A 10664-nucleotide genomic window follows, 5' to 3' on the forward strand; every position below is an offset into this window, starting at 1 on the left:
CTTCCATGAAACGCCAGCGACCACCGGCCCAGTCCCCTGCCTCTGCCCTCCCCTCGACCTCACCGCACTGCCGTGCTTGGCACCGCCCCCGGCCATCCCTTCAAGCCCCGCTGAGCTCCAGATCGGGCGCAAGCACCTCCCGCACCCCACACCCCTATGATAAACACAGATGCGCCGCTTCCCCGGCGAACAGGCGGACTAGGTGCTCCGCGCGCCTAAGCGGTGCTGCTTCTTTTAATTGCGATTCGACAAACCCCAAATTGAAATCCGGGCAGTATACTGACCTCTAGCAATGGTGCAATAGTAAATGGGAGGAAACCTTGTGCATTTAGTATCACGAAGAAGATGCAGTAAGAAGTGCTCAACTAGTTTCTTTCGTGGGATGAATACGGTGTGAGCAGAGACGTTAGATTTGCAGGAATAAGGGAAGAGGAGTACCTCTTTCTGCTGGCAGTGCTGTGTCCTCCTTCTGTTTTTTCCAACGATCTTCTTGTGGTTCGCTGGAAACGAGAAGTTGTGGAGGACGGTGGAGCCTTGGACGAACCCATGGCTAAGTTGTTGAGTGTGGTGCGGTGGCCGTCTGTCAGCGGCGGGGAACCAGACCCGAGGCGGCGAACAACGACATAGCAGGAACAGCTCCGGTGCAGTGGACGGTTGCGACAGTGGAGTGGCAGGGGTGAGGCGCAGGACGGCGTGGTCGAAGTGGTTCTAGTACGATGCACGTCGGCGTTGGCGTCGGCGTCGTGGAGGCACCTCTGCCTGGGCTTCAACTGCTAAGTCCTTGAGGGTGTTGCGGTTGTGGTTGCGTTGGATGACGACGTCGGGGTACCGGCTCCAGCGTGATTGAGGAGGGTAGCGGTGGATTGGGCACGATGGGGTGGAGGACGGAGGAGGCTGGGGTTTCGCAGCTGGTGGAGAGGGCGATTTGGCGCCCACGGAGAATGAATGGGGAAACAGAGGGAGGGGGAACTAAGGGGGAATAATGTTTCAGTTTGGGACGCGCTTGTTTGAAATTTGGGGAAAGTTACAAACTTTTCCCCCATCTAAAATTTTGGATATATTGCGGGTTGGGGATAGGACAGTAATCTCTGGTGTCCCAAATGGTGGGCGGGATAGATTTCGGCCGAGCGCATGGGTGTTTAGGCGCCCATGGCATATGAATGCTTCTCGGAGGCGGTTGGGACTGGCGTCTTGGTGAAGTTACAAACCTACACCGGTTTAGACCTTTGGACATCGGGCCGATAGGCTACACGGGCCAGAGTCTGGACAGTAATTTCCTACCACCAAACATTAGTCTCGCGCGGTTTTGGGTGACCAGAGGCTTATTTGGCGCTTCGTTCAATATTTGGGAGCAGAAGTATTAACGTTTTCGGTTCTCTTGAATTGAACTTTCAGGATTTGTCAAACTTCACAAATCTTTACTCTTGAAAATCCTAAAACTACGATTATTTTGGAATGGAGGGGTACATTTGAATATACATTGTACATGATTATATATTAAAAAATATGCAACTTACCTCAGTTAATGCATGGTCCCAGATATTATCTTCTTGGTTGCAAAAAATAGTTAGACATGCGTATGAATATATAGTATGTTCAAACGCACAACGAAGATTGGAGCCCCCTTTTAGATCTAATTTACAAATGTCATTATCTCGGGTTCAAATAGATGAATGGACTTCCTATGAATTCGAATATTCGAAACCCCCTTTATGTTGAATTCAACATGTATTCTGTTTCGTAGCTAGCAATTTGGAATGTATCCATGTAAGTAAAAAATGTATAAAGTGCTTCACACTAACAACATGGAGTGCACTAATTAATGTTGATATATGAATTGCAAAAGCAATGCATTGCCTGTATTTCAAACCGCTCTCACTCTATGGATCAATAATATGATATAAACACATGCACATGCTAGAATTCAATAGAGTATGGGTGTCTGATAGACGGATTTTCGTTCATACGCAAATTGCACAATTCATGATCTCATCCAAAAATAATAATGCCATTTATATATTAATTTAATTCGTAGAACCGCCTTTTACACGTAGATGCACTATGCCTCAGCCCGTTCTCACAAACGCGCTATATATCTCTCTATCTAACGCATAAGTGCACACACTTTATATACATCGGCATTTCTCTTTCACACATGCTCACAATCTCTCCCGGGGTGTCGGCGTGTCTCACGCACACAATCTCTCTATATGTCTCTCTCTCTCTTTCTGACTACTATGTACAACTCTTTTCAATAATCTCAGTTGGAAAACACTATTTCTCTCACATGCATATATACACACGCACGGTCTCTACTAGCCCTCTATACGCACATATATGTGACTACATGTCTCCCGCACGCAGATTATCTTTATGCCTCTCTCTTAGTAGTTGGCAGATATGATTCCATCAGATCATTCAGTAGGATATCCCTGACTGTTAGGCTGGATGGTAATACGAGGTAGAGTTTTACCCAAGTCCGGACCCTTGCAGTTGAGGAAAAAGCCTACTCCTGGTACTGTATATTAGTGATAGGGGTGTGTACAAAGTACACATGAATACAAGGCATTGTGCGTGTGTGTATACTATCGACGAACTAGCCCCCAGGCTTCTATACCCGGGGCCTAGGGTTACAAATCATATATAGTCGGCTTACCACCAGTGGAGATAGAGTCCTCCACGACTCTGGTAGCTTCGTGTTGTACGCCGAGTCCTCCACATGGGTCTTCGTATAATGTGTCTCGGTCCAACCTATGTGGCGCAGCATGGAACCGACCCATGAGTCCTCATGTTGACCCACCACAACTAGAAATGATGTGCCCACCCCAACTAGAAATGATGTGCCCACCACACCACACACGTAGTCGGCCACTAAGAAAATAAGCATATATAATAGTACAATGTTATACATGAAAGTTAATTGCATGGTGCATCCAAAAATATTTGTTCTGCATTGTGAATGTTTATATATTCTCCTGAAATATTAGTCACGGGAAAGATAACGAAGGGCATATCTCTCCTTGTCTCCACCGGACACCCCTCTTTCTACACCACTTTCACGTACGCACACAAACTATCTCTCGGCCCTCTAAAAGTATGTGTGGTGGTAGGGTTTGTAGGAGTACTACGGCGTGTGGGGCCATGTCGTAGTAGACGGGAGAGGGATTGAGTTCGAGTTGAAGCCTTAATATGTGTGGGCCACTTGGTTTTACAGGAACGAGGCAGCATTTTGGGTTCGGGGACGAGTGGAGATATACGTACAAAAAATTGTGGACGTAGGTTCGACCGAAAGGCTATGATGCATGGGCCCTGCATTTTGATATACCCGCGACCGCGTGAAATTTGCTACTCTACTCAAAACTATTAAGGTACACATGCATTGGACGCATGAGATTTGGAAACCAAATTATGAATAAATACACACTATAGCATGTAAAGCTTTGAGTCATATATGCATGATGTATATGTTCGCTTAGTTCTTATAGTTCATCCCATTCAAAATCAATTAGTTTTATAAAAAGGTTAAGATTCATGGGATTGGGCATTGTAAAGCATAATGTAAAAAACAAATAATGGCAATTCAATTAGAAAAAAATTGTGCAATTATGATATGGAAGATTCTAGAACAAAGGAGAAGTGCTTGTGTTTTGAGGTTTGTGCATTATGCTTAAGTTCAACCATGGAGTCTTCTAGATGGTACATGTGGTAGAATCTGGTGGAATGTTGATGATATCCAACAGCCAGTAGTGCTCGGATTTGCCATCTCTGCACTGTCGGATTAGTTTCATCCAACGACCATCTTTCAAAGTTATTCGCACACTATATAGGGGTATAGATAATGCATAAAAGTTCCTCCAAAAACATCTATAACTAATGGGAAGTGAATGTATGCTTAAAATGAAAGAAATGTAATACTCCCTCCATCTAGGTGTATAAGTCATCTTAGGTTTTTTTGCTAGTTAATAGCATTCCATGCAATGAATTAACCACTGCATGTCATGTTTGAAAGTCTCAAGCCATTGAAAGCATGCACGGCCCACATCTCTTATTGGTTGATATGTCACGAAACAATAAATGAGGAGGGAGTTAATGTACCGTGCCTAAGTGTTTTGGGATTATTTGGTTTTCGGAAGATGACGTACACACCTAGGCGGAGGGAGTACAAAGAGAAAAAATGAATTGCAGTTAAAAGAATGACATTTCTAACAAAAACGTGAATGTGAACTACATATGTGTGCACGTGACCAGCACATACATTGTCAATACAAAATTTAATGCAAGAAATAACTTATGAGTAACATGCACGAATTGATGATGTGGTGCTTGCATGCATAGAGTACAAAAACAATGTGATTTATGACTTGCATGCATGACGTGTTCTTGTGCCGCAGTTGCATGTCTAGGAAAAAAGCTACTAGTGGGTTGTACTAGCTATTTAGGAATAGAAGATGTATACATGGAAGTTGTAGGGAAAGAGATGACATGTATTTAAATTCCTATGAGTAGGGATTGGAAAAGAGATGTCATTTGGTCACATCATAGCACTACAAAAAATACACTTCCGTGATGATACGTGTTTGTCACAGTAGGTCGTGTTTTTTGTCATGCATGTACATCCATGACGATTTTATGATAGAATCAAGATAGTCATAGTTGTGCTGTCGTAGAAGTGTTCCATGACATTACCAAAATTATCATCACGGAAGTGTCCACTTCCATGACGATAAATCGCGCGTCATAGAAGTGCTTTCGTCAAGGGTGACCGACACGCGGCATCCACCGGGACGCCTTTAAGCTATCGAGTCCGGTTTTGGATCCGATAACCCGCTAACAGCCACGACCAATGCCTATTTTCCACGTGTAAAATTCTCATTGGCTGACGGAACCACGCGTCAGCTCCGCGTTGGCACAGGTGTCACTCATCCAACGATCGAGATGGGCCTATGATATGTTGACACGTGGATGGGCCCAAAAGTGGCCCATAAAGTTTAAATGGGTTGGCCCAACTAAAGGCCCACAAGATTTAGCGGACCATAATGGGCCGGCCCAGCTAAAGGCCCACAAGATTTTGCAGACCATAATGGGCCGGCCCAGCTAAAGGCCCACAAGATTTAGCAGACCACAATGGGCCAGCCCAGCTAAAGGCCCACAAGATTTTGCAGACCATAATGGGTCGGCCCAGCTAAAGGCCCAACATTCTCAGTTAAGGCCCGTACAGCTAGTGTCAAATCGGCCCGTCAACGGCATGTCCTAAACTTGTCATCATCGCAGCCCATGGTCACATCTGGCCCGTTAACAGTCCACTAAGTATATGGGCCGAATTATGGCCCGGTGTATTTCCGGCCTGTTAAAGGTCCTCCTTCATTTGGGCCCATTTACAGGCCATTGAAACTTTCGGCCCATAAACAACCGTGAAGGATTTGGGTCATATTCGGCCATGTCTGACATTCGGCATGTTAGAGGCCCACTATAGATTTGGGCCACTTTCAGCCTGTTGTGATTTTCGGCCTGTTAACGTCGGACAAAATCCATGGGCCATATGTGGCCCAACGTCACATCAGGCCCATTCACGGCCCATATAAAAATGATGATAATCTAGCCCGACCGAACTTCCGGCCTGTTAAAGGCCCGTGTATTAGGTCGGCGCATTTATGACCCGTCCGAATTTTGGCGTGTGAAAGATCCGCATCATAAATGGGCCACCATTTCGGCCTGCTAAGACCAGTGGGTTATTTGGCACAATGAGGGCCCAATCTCACTTTCGGTCTATTAAAGGCCCATGTTTTTTATGGGCTCGAGATATTTACACCTGTAAACTGCCTATTGTTACTAAGGGCCCAAATTATTGTTAGGCTTGTTAAAGGCCCACTATGGGCACAGGCCTACCAGAAAAATATGAAAGCTTATGCTGATTTAGGCCCAAATATTTTTAGTGGGCTACATCTAAATTTTGGCCCATAATTGTTTTTAGCCCAATTGGAATGGGCCTTACGAATGTTGGTTTGTTGGGCTCCTATGAACCTTTCGGCCGAATACATTACCAAGATAAACCTACACTATACAAAAATAGCTTCGTAATTACTGCAGCCTTTGGCATCATCATAAATGCTGTATCAGAACAAAATAAATTCCAACCATACAACAAAAGGCCTGTTGGCATAAAGTTCACAGTCCTTGCAGATAAAAGCAACATCAGATGTATATAAGCACAAATCATTTGACCTGAGTGCTATTGTTTCAGGCTGTAAAATCTGATGGAGCAGCATGATCTTCACCTTTTTCCGCCATTGCTCTTGAACAAGGAAGCGAATGTCTGATAGTGTGGTTTCAAAACCATTCATATCTTGACGACATTTGTCAACCACTATTCTTGCTTCCAAAACAACGTCCATTAGGGATTGGACTTGTGTCTAGAGCACAGATATATCACTCTGTCTAGCAGGAAGATTTTGTTCAGTAGGTGATTTGGACGAGGTTACCTTGACAACCAACCCAGAATTACGCAGGAAGGTGCCCTTTGCACTGTTAGTGGAGAGATACTGACACACTGCAGCAAGAGGTGACATTGTGCCTGTGGTAGCCTCGTCACCTTCAGGTGGTTGTGGCTGTTCAATCATTTGTTCCATAGCTTCCTGAAAGTTTGAACTTGTAGATTAGTGTACCAGATAAGTTACTAATGAGACAAAAACAAACAAAGTAGTTTACACGTTTATACATAACTTATTTTGGTGAACTACTGTAATACATCAGCACATATTGTAGTGCCAACTACATAATAAAATCACTTTCAGAACATATGTCCATGTAGCATGCTTACTGTATTATCTATTTCCTCACATTCGTTGACATCTAAGGATAAAGAGACATGGTTTAAAGTAGGATGAACATAGTATGACATCATTCATATCATGGGCAAACAGATATAAAACAAATAGGCTATTTTATCATTTTGTGCGCACATGAACATAACAACTAGATTACAAATCAAGACCAAAAGAATATCCTTCATCTCTTTTAAACCATGTAAGGTGAAATGATACGTTCAGACAACTGTGTATAAAAGTGAACAGAGTAACTGACATTGGCTGCAAACCAAGTAGTTAAATGAACACATTACAGTACCAATCAGTTCAAAGGCAGGAGGAGTAAGGACTTACAACTGCAGCTTGAACTGGTGTGCTCATGCCCTTCATCTTGCTGGTGTGGCAATCCTTGAAGATTTGCACTGCATTCGGTTCAGATACTTTTTGGTCCGCATGGGCTTTCCTCTGTATTTGGAACAAGTCAACATAGATACGATAATATGGCACAAAATAAAGAAGGAAGTACCAGCTATTTACAAGAGCCTCGCAGTGTGCAATATAGCTACGAGATCCTGTTGTCTATTGGAATTTCACTTTAGAACGGTTGGTCTTGTTCTTCAAACAGTTAGCCTAGAAGAAGATACACTTGTAAGGCACATACATAAATACAAGTTCAATATGTGGTCTGATCAAATACATATAGCCTACCTGATACTTTGGATTAGACAAGTGTTTAACGAGGGTTGTCCAGTCTTCATCTGTAATATATTCCACTGGAGATGTTTGGGCGATCATTATTAGCCTTGCCTTCAAAGTGAGATTTTCTAAGGTGGTACCGATACTGTCGCAGAGCAGACTGAAAAACATGAGTGCATGCTTGTTTATTTGCATCATCTTTCGGATCCAACTTGAACCTCATCTATTGAAAAAGAATGTGAGTCTTATTAGAAGGAAGCTAGAAAGTATGGGACAGAGCAAGACAATATTACTAAGTGCGATGAATAACATTACTTACGGATAAATGGGCAAGGAAGGTGTTAAACTGGGTATTGTCTTTCTCATTCCTGTACTGGATCCACGTTGGGAGGATACGTGCATGACACCTAACGGCAACGGCTGCCTCTGATACTAACTTGGCTGACTCTGTAGCATCATGTGGCCTCTTTAAACCTGCCTCAAAATGGATCTCCATTCTTCCTCCTTTAGATTTTGTTAATCTGTCAAGCATTATCCCTGATGTCTGTTTCCGCTTGCGCCGTGGTGCTAGTTCAACAACGAATATGGAAAGTGTTAGTGTACATCAAACTGTGAGAGTACATATAAAGGAGCATGCAACTGCAACTTGACTCGGTCAGGTACCATCTTGGTGTTGATGCTCATGAGGTTCATCTGATCTTGCCAAGTCGTTGTGTCAGCAGTGCTTCGGAAGTAGTGTTAGGTGTGAAGGCAGCTTGGGAACTGGCCAGTTTCGGAGCAAACGAACGAGTAACTCATTGAGATGCTGGTATAGTTGAAGCGGATGCTGCAGCTAGTGGAGCAGGTGATACTATGTTTGTAGATTTAGCGGGTGGACTTGGACCTTCTACTGCACTTTAAGTACCAGCAGAATCTCGACGGCAGATCCTTTTCCGTTTCACCCGACGAGTAACACCACTCCCTACTATATTATTTTCCTTGCTCTTTTTTGACTTGGCCATGTCAAGCCGTACCCACAACACAAAAGAATAAAATCGCTCTTCAGAACTCATTGATGCATGATACAGACAAGCAATACTTTGATGTAAGACAACCGTATGAGGATGGAATATATAAGAAAAACAGGACAACATGACATATTCACAGCTACGATGTGTAAATTAAGCAGAAGGATTTTCAAGAAAATAGAAGTAATGCAAGCTAGACACCATATGAAAGATGAAACCAATATTACTCTGCCAAGTTAAACGTGTCTTGTCAGAAGTGGCAATTCGAAAAATTAGAAGCAGTACAATGTAGAAATCAATGCAAGATGCAACCACTATCAAACTACCATGTTAAAAGCGTCCAATCATGAGTGACTGATGCGGGATACACAACAACAGTACTTTGATGTAAGAACATGGTATGATAGATAGATGCAGTGTATTCTAGACACAGAAAGTCATGTCATATGCACATGTATAACATATAAACTCAGCAGGTGCAATTTAGTCAAAATGGAAGAAATACAGGCTAGACAACATATGCAACATGGAACCAATTATCACACTGTCAACTTAGAGCAAGCACCTGCGATGGTGGAGTACGGGAGATGAACTCATCATGTAGACTTGGGACTTCAACTTCGTTAGCAGTAGAAGTGGAAAATCTAGAGAGTCTCTGTTTGCGTCGGTGCGGAGGACCACCAACATCCCCTAACTTACTCTTTTCCTTCCTATTTTCTGATATTGCCTTATGAAGTCAAAACCACAAGAAGATGAATAAAATTAGCTCAAAATAACATGTTGATGCATGATACAGACGAACACTACTTTGATGTAAGGCAAGCGCATGATAGGAGGATGGAATATATACAAAAAAAGACAGTGTTTCATCTTCACACGTACGATAGGAGGATGGAATATGTATGAAAAAACAGTAAGCGGAAGGCATTTCAACAAAATTAGAAGAAATGAAAGCTAGGCACCATATGAACATGCAACCAATATCACTCTATAAGGTAAAAAGTGCCTCGTCGTATGTGCCATTTCAAGAAATTAGAAGCAGTACAAGCTAGAAGATAATGCAAGATGCAACCTACATCACAGTCCCAAGTTAAATGTGTCTTATGGGTAAGTGATCGTTGCAGATATAAGTTGTAAGCTACGCAGATGCAATTCAACATAATCAGAAGCAATACAAACTAGACATCATATGGAAAACACAACCACATATAACAGTTCCAAGTTAGAGCAAGCACCTATGATGGTGGAGTAGGGGAGATGTGCTCATCATGTACACGTGTGTCCTGGAAACAGGAACACGTGTCATATTCACAGGCATTATGTGTAAAGTAAGAAGATAAAATTCAACAAAGTTAGAAGCAATACAAGCTAGACATCATACGCAACATGCAACCACATGTAATAGTGCCAAGTTAGAGCAAGAACCTGTGATGGTGGAGTAGGGGAGATGTGCTCATCATCTACACATCTATGTTGACTGTCCAGCCTTGTGTTGTCTTGCGAATCTTGTTGGGAGGATGGCGGAGTAGAATCTGCATAGACCCTTTGTTTGAGTTGCTCCGAAGGAGCACCATCATCGACTGCCGGACTAATTTCCTTCAGCTGTAATGATTTTGCATTGTGAAGTCAAACCAAAAAGAAAAAGGAATAAAATTCGCTCTTCAGAACTCATTCATGCATGATACTGACGAACATTGCTTGGATGAAAGGCAAACACATGATACGAGATGGAATATGTACGAAAAACAGGACGACATGACATATTCACACCTATGATGTGGTAAGTAAGTAGAAGGAATTTCAACAAATCAGAAGCATTGCAAGATAGACACCATATGAAAGGTGCAACTAATATCACTCTGCCAAGTTCAAACTGTCTGGCGTTTCAACAAATTAGAAGCAGTACATGCTAGAAATCATATGCAATACACAACCAATATCAAAGTGGCGACTTAAAGGTGCCTTATCATAAGTGACTGATGCGGGATATGCAAGAACAGTAGTCTGATGTAAGAACATCGTGTGATCAGATATAGTATGTTCTAGAAACAGGAACATATGTCATATTCACAGGCATTATGTGTAAAGTAAGCAGGTGCAATTCAACAAATTTAGAAGCAATAAAAGCTAGACATCATGAAAAACATGCAACCACATA

Source organism: Aegilops tauschii, chromosome 4 (assembly GCF_002575655.3).
Source record: "Aegilops tauschii subsp. strangulata cultivar AL8/78 chromosome 4, Aet v6.0, whole genome shotgun sequence".
In the NCBI taxonomy this organism is placed as follows: domain Eukaryota; kingdom Viridiplantae; phylum Streptophyta; class Magnoliopsida; order Poales; family Poaceae; genus Aegilops; species Aegilops tauschii.